The sequence below is a fragment of the Ochotona princeps genome, chromosome 18, assembly GCF_030435755.1.
Source record: "Ochotona princeps isolate mOchPri1 chromosome 18, mOchPri1.hap1, whole genome shotgun sequence".
Taxonomy (NCBI): Eukaryota; Metazoa; Chordata; class Mammalia; order Lagomorpha; family Ochotonidae; genus Ochotona; species Ochotona princeps.
In genome coordinates this window covers 18,858,843-18,874,083 of record NC_080849.1, presented here as the reverse complement: position 1 = coordinate 18,874,083, position 15,241 = coordinate 18,858,843, and the positions used below count along the sequence as shown (strand labels likewise).

The following is a 15,241-nucleotide window of genomic DNA, read 5'->3' as shown; positions in this document are numbered from 1 at the left end:
ATCCCTGGCTCTAACTAACTAGCCATGACTTCCAAGGCCATCCAAATGACAGAAGAGAGATCTGTTGTACCAAGAAATAGCAGGTAGATGCCCACTTTGACTATCACCATGAGAAATTTCCAGGTGAATAAAGAACCAAGAAGCCCAGTCCTCACCAGGAAACCTTAAACCTCTCTGTGGGAGTGGGGATATGGGGAAGGGAGAAGCCCTGAGCTTATGGAAATGTATCATGAAAAAAATTGTAATAAGAAATAAAAAGAAAAAAAGCAACAGATGGTTGGTAAACTTGCTACATTCCTGCTCTAGTTTTATTAGCAGGAATCTATAGTAAGTGATACCAAAGCAAGCTATAATAAATGCGTCTGCATGCTTCCCACAGCAAGAACACTTTGCACCCATGGCTTCTGTCTCTGGGAAGCAATGAAGCAAGGAAACGCTTCGTGTCAGGTGCCGGCTAAGCTGAATGCAAACAATCACAGCCGCGGTGTGAATGATTGGAGCTATCCCAAACCAAGATCTCTTGGTTCATGACATGAATCCAAATGAGCATCAATCAAGCAGAAGAAAACAAAAGGGGGTACCTCCAAGGCCCAGAGGGGTCAACCTGGAGTCACCCAGGACCCGGAGAACCATAAACCAGTCAACAAGGATGAGTGATCCACCTTGATGTCTGTGGGAGGAGGCAGCTCTAAACAGACACGCATGAATGGAAGTGCAGGGCGCTCCAAGGGCTTGGCCAGCCAACAGTGTGGCCAGAGGAGTGGCCGCTTCTCTGCAGACAGTACAGAAAAGGCTCAGCCCTTCCCATCCTGCTGTGTTGGTGCATGGAGCTCAAGCGTCCTCCTTGGCCTCTTAGGAGGCCAAGAAACTTAGGGGGAGGTTCCCATCCCTTCCGGCATGGCACAGCCATGGTAACCTAAATTATGCATGGGGCCCAGCGTAGTGGCCTAGTGGCTAAAGTACTTGCCTTGAACGTGCCAGGATCCCATATGGGCACCGGTTCCAATCCCGGCAGCTCCACTTTCCATCCAGCTCCCTGCTTGTGGCCTGGGAAAGCAGTTGAGGACAGCCCAAAGCCTTGGGACTCCGCACCCGCGTGGGAGACCTGGAGGAAGTTCCTGGATCCTGGCTTCGGATCAGCATAGCATCGGCCGTTGCGCTCACTTGGGGAGTAAATCATCGGACAGAAGATCTTCCTCTCTATCTCTCCTCCTCTCTGTATATCTGACTTTCCAATAAAAATAATTTCAAAAAATAAATTATGCATAGATCAGCTCCCAGCTTGATTAGTTCCGTAGACTTCTCAGAGCACCTGGCTCCTTCTCCCAAACCAATCAAAGCCAATGTCTTCTCCAAGGCGTGCACAGTTCTCAAGTTACCCCCTGCCCCTGCTCCCACTCTTCCCCACTCCAGGTAGTCAGTCTTGATCCCAACAGTGTCACCCTGTTATCCCTTGCTGTTTCATCCTAACTGTTCCTCCTACATGCATTTCCACTTTCAGGGCTCCTCAGGAAACCTGTGAAGCACTGTGAGGGTTACAATATGTTTCATGTTCCTTATAGGCTTTCACTGTAGCAGCCACCAGCCTGCTAAGTGAGTTCTCTCATGCACATGCCGGTAAGCCTACAACTGTCCCAACGGGGCTCTGTGTGACAGCATTCAGCTCACCCCTCAGTTGCAGTCTTGTCCACCCGATGTAACCCTGAGGAATCTCATTCTACTCAAAGGACACCTCAAGCTTTTGACACAAGACAAGTTTTCACGTCCTTCATCATGGGAAATGACGTCATGGCCCTGGGAGGTACAACCCCACCACACACAGGCCCAAAATAAAGTTTGTTTGTTTGTTTTTTAAAGAATAAGTAATCACAGTGTGCTACTTAGCTCAGCAAAAATATATCAGAGTGATAAATTCTAAATACAGACTTATTTAAAATCCTGACTTCATTGGATACAAAGGAACAGAAAGGATGTTGTGGCTGTTGGCTTCAGGTTGGCTCAGTTCTGCCTGTTGTGGTCATTTGGGGTGTGAAATAGCAGATGGAGGATCTTTCATTCTGTATTTCCTTTTCTCTCTGGATCTGCCTTTCCAATGAAAATAAATCTTAAAAAATTATTTATTTCATAAAAAAGTATTTATTTCACTTATTTGAAAGACAGAGAGATCCATCCTCTGGTTCACTTCTTAAATGCCTATGCCAGTCAGGGTTGAACCAGGCTGAAACCAAGAGCCCAGAGTACAATCTGGGCCTCCCACATGGAGACATGCCTCAGGTGCACTTGAATCATGAGCCCCTACCTCCCAGGATGCACATTGGGAGCTGTGATCAGAAGCAGAGCTGCTTGAACCCAAACACAGCCATGTAGGATGGAGACACCTCAAGAAGTGTCTCAACTTCTGTGTCAAATGTTCACTCCCGTTTCCTTTCTGACATTTTGTTCTTCCTAAAGTTAACCACTGGCTCTTTTCATTCAATCAGACTTCAATCTATGCCTTTCAGTCTTCCCACAAGTTTCCCTGGTTCTGGAAAACAATGCCCTGATCAAGGTTGTGTACTGTCAACCTGACAGGTGAGCTTGTCAGTCACCTTTGCCCCTTGGGGACCCTTCCTGTGCTGCTCTCTTCTGCCTCCCCTCTCAGCTAACATACTTGGCTCCCTAGGGTCTCTGCACCCCTGCCACCTCACTCCTACACTGTGGTCTCACTGGGGTTGGAGCCCAGTTTCTTGGGCTCACATCTGCTTTCCTCAAGCTGTTATCATTATGAACAGCTATATCCTTCTAGAGCTTCCTGAACAGCAGCAAGGGAGGTGGACCAGTCAGCATGGCAACTTCAGCCCCAAAACTTTATTTCTTGCTCCACAACACAATCACTGGCCACCACTGACTGTTCAGTATTCTTGGACTTTTTAAATTTATTCCTCCCCACTGCTCGCTCGCGCTCTCTCTCTCTCTCTCTCTCTCTCTCTCTCTCTCTCTCGCTGGAGTGATGACCATTGTCAGCCCCCAGGAATAGTCATTTATCTTGCCTTTGCTTTCCAATAGCTCTATTTTGAGTTGTTCTTTCTAGGATATTTTCCAACTTTATGCTTGCATCAATTTGCATGACTTACTTGCTTTTATTTTTACTATCAAGAGCTTTGTCTGAGACAATTCTTTCTTCCTTCCTTGCTGCATTTTGTTTCGTGCTGGATGTAGACTGCTTCTTGGCCCTTCCCCTGCCTTTCCTGGTACCATGTTCCCCCTTGGGCTCCTGGGGATTTGGGTGCCTGCCCATTAGTTCAACACTCATTCCATCACCCATCCTACCCCAGCTCTTCCCAATCAGAAGGAAATTACAGCCTAACCTCTCCCTTTCCCTACATTGCATTTCCAGCCTTTTAAGCTATCCCACAGTTAGGAAAACTGGAGCCTGACGCACACTCCACAACACTCTATGATTATTATTGGGAGGACAGAGAGCGCAAAGGAGGGAAAATTCCACACAATTTTGAAAAATTCACATTTTCCCCCTGTCTGCCTTGAAAAGAGATTCAATGTCCTGACTGTAAATGAAATCATACAAGTAGTTCTTGAACATTCAGTGCAGTCTGGGGTATTGAGGACACAGCAATGAAATAATCACACAAAGTGTCTGCTCTCTGTCCTAATGAAGGGAGTACATAACGTACCCGGCAGGTGGGAAATACTGGAAATAAAGGCAGCAGTGAGGCTGTCAGTGATGGCTTCTAGTTCAGGTCTTTCTGGTCAGGTCTCTGCATGAATGTCATCAGGAGGAAGAGCAGAAGAAAGCCCTATGGCTGTGTAGGGAGGAACGTTCCAGGTCCAGGGGACAGCTAGGGCAAAAGCCGTGTGGCAGTGGGAGACGTGGTACCAAGGCTGCACTGTGGGCCTGGAAGCCCAGTGACGTGCCCCAGCCTTTGCCCTGATGCCCTGCCAGGTTGTCTGCTGCTGCTGTTGCTGCAGAAGAACTGATAATACCGTTGTAATAAACATGTCTAGTCTCCAAAACCTCGTGCAAGCATTTCTTTATGACTCCTATTGAATTTCCTATCAATCCAAAGAGCCATGTCAAACAGAGAAAGAGGGAGGGTGGGGAAAGAGAAAAGTGAAGACAGTTTGAAGTGGCGCTGGACATGGCCTTTAAAGAATTCTGAGGAACTAGACCCAGTGAGATAGCCTAGTGGATAATTCTCACCTTGCAAGCACCAGGATCCCAAATGGGTACCGGTTTGTGTCCCATCTGCTCCACCTCCCATCCAGCTCCCTGCTTGTGGCCTGGGAAAGCAGCTGAGGACGGCCCAAAGCCTTGGGACCCTGCACCCATGTGGGAGACTTGGTAGAAGCTCCTGGGTCCTATCTTTGGATCAGCTCAGCTCTGGCCACTGTGGCTACTTGGAGAATAAATCAGTGGGTGGAAGATCTTTCTTTCTGTCTCTCCTTCTCTCTGTAAATTTACTTTTCCAATAAAAATAAATAAATCTTTTTTAAAAAAAAGAGGGGGGAGGTGGTGATAAGCTTTTCCTTAAAAGAGAAACTATAACAACCAATCACTTGAATTTGACAGTGCTTTCTTACTTAGCATCACGAGCCCCTCTGAAAACCAGGAGACAGAGAATCTCTATAGCTCAGAGGAGACAAAGGAAAGTACAATTTGTGTGCTAATCAGATTGACACAAGGTCTCAGGGAAGACAATTGAATTATTTTGTTCAAAAGACACATTTCTTAGGTTTCCTGCGACTCAAAGCCAAAAGATAAGAACCCTGTACTAGCAGATTGTTTTGTTCCAGAACCATCATTCACCCATCTGAAAAGTAAGGTCTGCTATTTGTGTCATGGTCAGGATTTGTAAGACACAAGTTATGGACTTGTGGGAAATCCAAACATGGCTTATCCAGGGGAGAGTTTATTCATTCTCATTCCCATGTCACAAATTACCCCAAATGTAGCTACTTCAGACTTTGTCCATGTGTTATCTCCCAGTTTCCCTGAGTTGCCCAGAGCCCCGGCACAGTGGGCTGGCTCCTAGGATGGTGGTCCTCAGACTGAAGCGAGTGTGTTCATGTAGGGAAAATTCTGCTCCCAAGTCCATTCACATTGTTGGCAAAGTTTATGCCCTGAAGCCATGGGACTGAGGGGCTGGGATCTTCACTCCTCACCTGCTGGAAGCCACCATCAGATCCTGCCCAGCAATGAGTGTCCCTCTATATCTTTTCTGTATATCAGTTAGAAACAAATTATATGGGTTTTTTTAGATTGATTTATTTTTATTTGAAAATCAGATTTTACAGAGAAGGATAGAGAGATTGTTCATATGTTGATTTATTCCCCAAATGGCCACAAAGGCCAGAGCTGAGTTGATCCAAGGCAGGAGTCAGAAGCTCCTTTCCAAGCACTTGGGCTAATCCGCACTGCCTTCCCAGGCCATACACAAGAAGCTGACTGAATGTGGAGCAGCCAGGACATGAACTGTGCCCATATGGATGCAACCAACAGAGAATTTGCCTGATATGTCACCACAGCAGCACCAAATTGTGCGTTTTTCTGACATGCAAGAGAAGTGCACATCAGACTGAAAGACCAGGGGTATTAGAAGTTAGGACAATCAGGTTTGAATCCCAATTTACCACTTTTCTGGGCAAGGAGGTAAGCTTTTCATAACCTCAGGTTATCTGTGCACAAGATGTACTAATTGTATCCATATATTAAGTTAAAATATTTTCAACTATGTGCAAATGACAACCTATTAAAAAACGATAAAATTGGGATATTTATCTTCCTATAACAAGAAGTCTGGAGACAGGCATGGTTAATCCAACTCGTCCGTGTTTTCCATGATAGAGCTTGATAGAACAAGCCTTATTTTGGTTCTGGGTTTTGCCGTTATCTTTGTGCCATCATGATTACAGTTCTCGACATTCTGCTCTCAAACAATTGACACTCAAAGACAGAACAAGAAACATATGTTCTGGCTCTCTCTCCTTTTTCTATACTTCTTTCTTGCTAATAAAGCTTTGCATTTTTTAAGCTAACAGACTCTAGAAGAGTTTGGGGTTTTAGGAGAATTACAGGGCTGCTGTTGTGGCATAGCAGATAATCTTGTAATGCCAGCATCCCACATAGGCACCAGTTTGTGCACGGGCTGCTCCACTTCCAATTCAGCTTGCTGCTGATGTGACCAGGAAAAGCATCAAAAGATGTTTTGAATACTTAGGTTCTTGCCACCCAGTGGGGAGACCAGTGAAGCTCCTGGTTTTGGCCTGGCCCAGCCATGGCTGGTATGACTTTCTAAGGAGACGAAAGAAATCTATCTCAACCTCTCTCTTTGTAACTCTGATTTTTCAAATAAATGTCTTTTTTCTGAAAGAATTGAAGAAAAAGCAGAAAATTCCTAAATACGCTCCCCATGCCCTTCTCTCTTCAGTTTCCTTTATGCTATACATGTTGCAATGGTGGGGTACTTCTGTTACTGTGGATGAGCTAGTACTGGCCCATCATTATTCACTAAATCCACAGTTGCATCAGGGTTCGTTTTTTGACTTGTTTCTCATTCTAGCAAATGCACAAAGCCTAGTATCCACTGTTACAGAGATCCCTGCAGTCACTTCGCTTCTCAACTGCTGATCTTTCTATTGTTTCCACAGCTGTGATTATTCCAGAATGTTAAGTAGTTGGAACCATACAGTATTCATGGTTACGCTGGTTTCTTTCACTTAGCAACATGCATTTAAGGTTCTTCCAAATAACTTCCTGTCATGGCTCATTTCTTCTTATCCCTGAAATAATGTCCCGTTGCACGTATGGGCCTTGGTTTCATTACCCATCCACCTACTGGAAGGATATCTTGGCAGTTTCCAATTTGGGGCACTTGCAATAAAGCTGCTATAAATAATCATGTGAACATTTTTAAACGTAAAGTTTATAATTTCTCTGGGGTCACTATCTAGAAATGTGATTGCTGGATCATTGACTATGTAAGAAATGACATATAACTACCTTGTAACATTCCTACCAGCCATATTAAGTGTTCCTGTTGCTTCGCATCTCACCAGCATTCACCATGGTTAGCATTTTGTGTTACAGTCATTCTGATAACTGTGTAATAGTGCCTCATTTTGAAAGCATTTTTAAAAATTATTCACCCAGGAAAAGAGGGGGAGGGAGGAGAGGTACTTCCCTCGAGGTAGCCTAAGCTGAGGGGGCTGGGCAGGGGTAAGCTCCAGGATAGCAGTGGAGTACATCAAAAGGCAGCACCAAATCCTGCCTCCCAGCCAGACTGACATGAAAGCCTGGTCAGGCCTGGACTGTGAACAGCAATTCCCTCCCCTCCCCGGGCAGGCAACAAAGCCCTTGGAGAATTCCAGTGGGCCTGGAAATCCTATACTCTTCTGTGTGGCTCTTGGAAGGTTCCAGGCCGGCACATTGCCTCCCTCCTCTGGTAGCTGAGAGCTATTGCTCCTTCGGAGGCAGGCCAGACAGCTGCCTTGGCTGCAGCATCTGGAGCTTGCCCAGGTGTTGGGGACCAGGGCCAGAAACTTCTTTCAGGTCTCCCACGTGGGTGCCGGGGCCCAAGAACTTAGACCATCTTCCACTGCTTTCCCAGGCACACTAACAGGGAGTGGTATGGGAAGTGTAATAAACCAACAGATGGAAGATTTGTCTCTCCTTCTCTTACTGTAACTACCTTTCAGATAGAAAAAAAAGGTCCTTTAAAAAAAAAAAAGACGTCAGTATCCCCCATCAGAGCCCCTGGGTTAGCATGCGGTTCTGCTCTTGACAGCAGCTTCCTGCTCATGGCACTGTGAGAGGGAGGAAGACGGCTCAGGGAATTGGGTCCCTGCCACCCCCTCAGGAAACCTGCTCGGAGCTCCCAGAGGACTGATGCAGTCATGTGGTGCGTGAGCCAGTGGATGAGGTGGCTTGCTCTCTCTCAATCTCTAGCTCACATTGCCTTAAACAAACAAATGTTTTTGTCATTAAAAAATGACCATCTGATGGCAGAAGAGGACAGTGATCCTTATTGGTCCCTCTTCCCTTCGTGGCACAATTGATTCATGTTGTGAGATTGTTCTAGAAAGGGCAGAGCAGCGTGTGGCACTCAGGGTTGCCCTGGCAGCCTTGCTACCTGCTGTCCCCAGCTCTGGGCTGAAGTTAATCAATTAGCAGCAGCTGTAAAGACAAAACTGAATCCTATGTGTTCCCCCCATGGGCTGGCTCCAGTGCACAATAACCTCTTAGACATTTTATGAGCCAACAGAACAGAGGCACCGGGAGGTGCCAAACATAAAGTAATAAGAGATGTAATGACCTTGATTTGATCAGCACACATGGTCCACATTTATTGCGAGATCACCCTGTTCCCCAGGAATATGCAACATTATAAAGTATTGATCAGAAAGGCTATTGATTTATCAAAAGATGAAAATGCTAACCAACCTGCTTTTACCATGACAAATCACCAACATACATCCAACTATCACAATTTACCCCATAAAGATATTCAATTAAAACGATAATTTAAATAATTCAATGCTTACCTAAGGGAGCAGATCTCTAGTCAAAGGGCGGCATCAGAAGGAGCCTGACTCTGTGGTGCAGCTCATGATGCTGCTGCCTGTGACGCTGGCATGTCCTTATCAGAGTGCCTGGTTCCATTCCTGACTGCTCCACTTCCCAACCAGAGTCTTGCTAATGCACCTATGAAAGCAGCGGAAGATGGCCCAAGTACTTGGGTCTTTGCTTCCCCTATGGGAGGCCCAAATGGACCCTCAGTCCTTGGCTTCAACCTGTGCCATACCTGGCCATTGGAGCCATTTGTGGAGCAAACCAGATCACTCCCTTTTATATAAAGAAATTTCACAATAAACCCAATAATTTGGAGGGAGGTGGTTTTGTTTCCAGTATGAAGAAAAGAATTAAGTTTTGAGGTGAGTAAAGTTTTCTACCACTTGACCACATTTGTCCAGCAGGAAATCCTGGCCAAAGTCTCCCTTAGGAGAACCAAGCACAGCCAATGAAAGACTGGCAAGGTGGAGGCATAAACTGTGGAAAATACAAAGAGTGTATTTTTAAACCTTATTTGCTTACTCTTTTTTCTTTATTTAAAAATGCATAAAGACAGAGAGGAAGAGAGGAACAATGCATGATCTCTCACCCACTAACTCACTCCCCAAATGCTCACAGCAGCCCAAACTGGCTCAGGCCACAGCCACGAGCAGGAACTCAATCCAGGTCTCCAACATGAGTATCAAGGACTCAAGTACTTGAGTCATCAGCCACCATCTCCCAGGGTGCAAGTTAACAGGAAGTTGGAATGGGAAGTGGAGCTGAACCTAAGCCCAGTAGCTCTGATGAGGAATGTGGGCAGCCCCAGCAGTGTCAACCACAGTGCCAAATGCCCTCCCCTTGCTTATTTTCAATGATTTTCTTCTATCCACCCATGAGAAATCTTTGCTTTCGTTTGTTAAGAGCTCACTTTGAACTGCTCCCTTCCCTGAAGAACATGGGACATGAAAGAAGCCGAGAGGTTCAACTGTCGGCTGGAGGTTGCCAGCTATTAGCCACACATGAGCCCTAGTTTCCAGAACACTTAAAGATCTAGATTTGGCTGCTGCTGAGAGCAAAGATGACCCAACCGGGCCTGCCACCACCAAGACCCCTCCCCTCCAGCACCTGAGAATGAAGTCAGTCTTGTGCAGCCAGGCTTGCATCACTGCCGGGGAAGCCAGAAGTTACAGGCTTTGCTTCCAGAAGCTGACCTTGATCATGGGAACAAGTCTAAACCATGTTTAATATACAGCCTGTGAACTCCACACAAAAGTAGGGCCAGCTGCTATGTTTCTTGAGAAAGATCAAGGCTGAGTGGCTAATGGCTAGTTATGCTCAGGTTAAAAAAAAATGTCCACAAGGGCGAAGTTCTTCTAAGATTAAACAACTTGAACTGCACATTTTCCACCACCTTCATAATCCAATACCTGCCGTGTGTTGACTGACAATGAAGGGGAAACAGCAAGACCTAAACAAAAGAGTTTAGCCTTTAAATAATTAAATTGCAGTAATGCACAGGAAATTGTTTCCTTAAATTGTAAAATTTTTAATTAGGAAATTGAAACCTGCTCACTTAAGCTGGCAGAGCAACTCACTAACTTTGGATTAATGCACCTCACTGCCGTGCCTTCTGGGCACTTCTTTGTTATTCAGATGATCTCTGGTCTTTAAAGTTACCCCTTTGGGTTTGGAAGTTGCTTAGTAAATAAACTCCCTCCCCAGCAGAACCAAACCCAAACATTCTAAAATTTTTATTTCCCCTGAATAGAGTCATAAATGATTTTCTTAAATTGAACTTCATCCTAATCCTTTATTTTTATTTTTTAATTTGTTTGAAAGTAAGAGTTACATCTGCTGGTTCAATCCCTGATGGTCTCGATGGCCAGGGCTGAGCAGGCCAAAGCCAGCAGCAGGAGCTCCTTGCAGGTCTCCCACGTGGGTGCCACGGCAAAGGTTCAGGGTGTGACAGATTAAGTCTCAGCTCTACACCTCTTCTTTTTTAAATTTATTTTTTATTGCAAAGTCAGATATACAGAGAGGAGGAGAGACAGATCAGACACAAGCAAGGAGCTGGATGGGAAGCAGAGTTGCCGGGATTAGAACTGGCGCCCATATGGGATCCCAGCACATTCAAGCGAGAACTTTAACCGCTATACTATCGTGCCAGGCCCCTCAGATCTACACTTCTAAAAAACATTTCCTTCTCTCCGGAAACTTCGGGGCCCTTACTGGTTGAACTTTTGTAAACTGCTGTAGGAACTGCATCAGCTTGCAAGGAACAAGATGACAGCAGTTGCGTTGGGAGGCAGAAGGCAGAGCTTTATCAGCAAGAGGTCTCCTCGGAGACACGAGGCAGGAGTATTATTGGGCTGCTGGGAACATTAGGACGGAAGGAATGGGGTTCACTCCAGCCACACTGAGCTCCTAGGGAGGCATTGCTTCTGCTGCTCGGCAACCCAACAGGGTCCCCTGGGGAAGGACTAACTTGCCAATCTCACTCAGTTACAAGAATGATTTTTTATTAGACTCCTAAAACCAACCAGGCTGTATTTGCATCCATGGTTGAAACACCAACATCTGCGATTCACTAAATGCAAACAATCTTTACAAAGCATTCCAGACAGGAAAGGCTTAAAGCCAAGTTCTTAGAGAACAAGTAAGGAAGAGGACTTAGAGGCTGCCCCTAGCAGTGGTGGGGGTGAGGTAATGCTCAAATGACTGCAAGACAAGCCAGAAGAGATCTCTCTCTCCTAAAGACCAGAAGAGCTTTGAGAAGAGGCAAAGCCATGTTTGGAGCACACTGGGTGGGGGTTCAGGAACAAAATTAAATAGCATGTCCTGAGCGCCGTGGTCAAGCACAGATGGAATCCTTGCAGCCCAGCCACTCAGCAAGTGGATTGTTGTCTACTGCAGACCCGTACACTGAAGCCTGGGGCGGCCCACAGCCACATGTGAAGGTAGAGCCAGGTCCCACCTCTGGCTGCTCTGCTTTCCCCCTGAACAAAACAGCCTTTGCCATTCACCCAGGAACTGGCAGGTGCAGTCCCAGAATTCGATCAGCTAATTCAGCTACACAGCTGCTCTTCCCTAGTGCTCCATACACGTACGTGACTGCCAGGACTGGAACCCCATAGGCTGCCACGCACACTGATTAGCTGATGGCTTCTTTCAGCCCCTGTTTCTGTCTCCTTTCTCCCTTCCCTTTGCAAAAACAAAACAAAACAAACCCTCAAGCCATGAGTAACCTGAAAGCAAGAACCAAGTTGGACATGAGGCTGTGTCCCGAGCTAGCTGAGCACTTGCAAGTGCCATTCCTGCTTTCACTCAGCTGTTCTGTATCTAATGTTCGAAAGACATTCCAAAGCATTGCCTTACGTTCCTTCATAGTAATAAGCATCAGATGAAAAAAGAGGAAGCTTTCATCACATTAGCATGAAAGCTACCTGTAGATTAGTTGTAATGAGTGATGTAAGGACCCTCACTTATCAAAATGGGCGCCTCTTCAAACAAGATAACAGCTTCAGATGGCTTTCTTTTCTTACTCCCTAATCAGCATTCATGTACCAAGTACCTACTGAGTCCCCAAGTGGTCAGGAGATACAGAAGACCTGGACCAGGAAAGAGCCTGCTTTCAGTAGTCAATCAAAGAAGGGAACAAGATGCAGAGGTCAAAAGATGTTAGGTAGCTATACATACTGGCAAACCAGGGCAGGGTGGGGGTTATTGTGGGTCGCTCCAACTAGGCTGCAGCTTCCGCTGGTTGATGTAAGGGCCGAGTATGTGCTGGGCAGAACCAGGCTGGACTGAAACACCCATTGGTTCCAGTGGAAGTCAGGACTGAAACCAAAACCAACCCAGCAATTGTAACCACCAGCTGATCGTGGAGATGGACTGTGTCAGGCCCTGTGCTTGCTAGAACATACAAGAATCTGGTCGGGGAATACCTCAGAGTTTCTTTGGGGATCTCCCCAATCAAAATGCTGGACTCAGAACCCTAGCCAAGAAAAGACAGAAGAAAGAACAAGTCAATCAACCACCTCAGCTATATGTTGGCAGCTAATTACTGGGCAAATGAAGACTCTATGATGGACTATGTCAATCAGTGGATTCTTCAACGACCTCATTGTGCTTGGAGTGGCGAAAATGGCAGCAATTCATAACTGATGAACTATTAAAACCACTTGAGCAAGGATCTCAGAGCATGCCCCACATCCGGGACCTGAGGTGGGTGGGAAACTGGGTGGGGCGTCTCCCTCAATATCCCCCTTTACTTCAGATACAAGAAGGAAACAATATGGACATAATAGTCTTACCCACCTCCCTATAGCCCTTTTTACCGTAACTAACTATGTAAAGATTGTCAACAATATAAATAAAAAATTAAAAAAAAAAAGATGTCAGGTAACATATATGACATGTGATTGCTAGAATGTTCTGGGAATTCAGAGGTTCAAGCTTTCCCGCAAGAAGATCTGGCGTTTGACCTAGGCTTTACAGTACAGGTGAGACATCATATGATGTGTGTGTGTGTGTGAGAATGTGTGAGGGAGCTAAGAGGGGGAGCTCAAAGCAGACAGAACAGATGGCAGAGGCAAGCTAGAGGAAGAGACCAAAATGTGTTTAGGGGCGCGGAAGATGTCACGCTGAGAACCACGGAAGCAGAAGGAAGGAAGGAAGGGTGTGAGACCCTGACTGAGAGCCCGGCAGGGCAGCCTGGTCTTTGGACTGGGAACCACTTCGTCAAGCAGCAGACATAGTTCATCATCTGCCCTGTGGTGGGCATCATGAGCGACGAAGGACCACAAGGCATGGTCCCTTGCTCTTGCCACCTAATTCCAGAGCCTGACTTTTTGGAAGGATCATTTGAACACAAAGGATTTGTTAACGGCAAAGAAAAACTGACCCAAAAGACAAAACTCTTGAAAAAGAGTCTTTTGGTCACTTACTTCTTGAGTGATAAACTATGTAAAGTTAATGACTGAAAACAATCCCTTGACTTGTTGTCGCTTGGGTCAGACCTGGTAGAGCCAGCCCGAATCTGTTCAGCTGCAGGTGTCCACTGCAGCAGCTGGGATGCCTGGCGCCTGACTGGAAGGGCCCATGGCAGCAATGCCTCTGACTCGGTGGTGGGCTGAGTTCCTCCTTCAACCTTGTGGTGCCAGTCTCTGACATTCCCCATCATTCCTGGCAGTTCCCCTTCTGGTGCCAGCTGGCAGTTCCCAGATTGCAAAAAGAGAAAACTGGTAGAGTGGCACTTCTGCCAATTTGTAATGGCTGGAGTAGGTCATGACCCTAACCCAGATCCAAGCGGGGGAGGGGGAGACATGAGGGTGGGACTGCCAGGAGGCTGAAGTCCCTGGAGGCCTCCCAAGTAAGAGGATGCCACAGGATCTGGATGCCAAATGACCCTACAGCACCTCCCATGACATCACCAATAAAGGACTTTCATTACTCCTGCAGAGCAGGGATCCCCACCCACCTCACCCTATCCTGCCTTTTCTACTACCAACAAAACACCGTCACTTGGCAAGCTATCCACTGATCGCCTCACGGATCTGCATCAGATTACAAATGAATCATGTAACATGGTTTTAGACAGGCCAGCATCCAGAAAGGAAAGGAGGGGCTCACCGCTCACACCAGCTCACCCATTCCGAGCCTGTATCACTGCTCGGAGGCTCCTTCTGTCATGCGTTCTGGATTCCAAACAGGAACACACCTGCCCATCCCATTCCCACCCTCTCCCTGGACATTCCTCATCCCTTCACCTTGGTCTATGGCTTCGTTTCAGGGAGCTGGGAAAGAACATTTGAGTTTCTGGTTCACAGATGCAGCTAAGGTTCCTATGCAGCCTGCAGGACCCCCCTGTGGGCTGTGATCTTCCTGTGTCCTCCAGAGACAGCCTGCAATCAGGGGTTGCCCTTAGAATGTTTTTCTTACTCCCCAGGATAGTGGCACTGTTCCTGGAGGTGCTGCAATACCAAGTGGATGCGTGGAGCGCATAAAGCAAGCTCATACTCCAGCTCCCTGCCCTGCAGACCTATCTATTATATTGTCTCCCAACAGAGGGGATATCAGATGTTAAACTGGCAAGAACAGGCACCACATTGGATCTTAGTCAAAAGGCTGAATCTCCTAGGACAAGTGTAGGAGATCTCTGATGGGGAAGAGGCAGGGAAAGGGAAGATTTTCCTTGAAACCCTTTGTGAGAGCAATATCACCCCCTCCTCAGATAACCAGGATTAATCACCCCCAAAATTGACACTCATACTAAGTAAAAAGTGGTTAATGAAACACAGATGCTTAAAGCACATAAATTTGTTTGTTTTTTTTGTGCAATTTTTTTATTATTATTAATTTCATTGCATAATGTGACACATTTGTTTTTATGCACTGGAATTCCCCCCCCTCCCCAAACCTTCCCCCCACCCCCACGGTGGATTACTCCACCTTGTTGCATTTCCATAGTTCAAATTCAGTTGACATTCTTTCATTGGAGGTTTTGACCAATCATAAAGTCCAGCATCTTATTGTCTTGGTAAGTTTTCTTGGTGAGACCATCTCTGGTCTGAAGGTAGAACCAACAGAGTATCATCCCAATCAAGTAAAAAACCCAACATAATATTTACAACCATTTACAACATTATGGCATTAATTGACATGGTATTGATTAACCAATATGTTACTAGAGAA

At 46.2% G+C, this 15,241-nt stretch overlaps 1 non-coding gene across 1 annotated transcript; it reads right to left on the bottom strand.

The window, feature by feature from the left end:
• Window positions 1-14,495: 14,495 nt before the first annotated feature.
• On the bottom strand, window positions 14,496-14,684 carry LOC118758147 (U2 spliceosomal RNA). Its single transcript, XR_004995566.2, has one exon. It is a non-coding gene; the product is annotated as a U2 spliceosomal RNA (small nuclear RNA).
• Window positions 14,685-15,241: the final 557 nt, after the last annotated feature.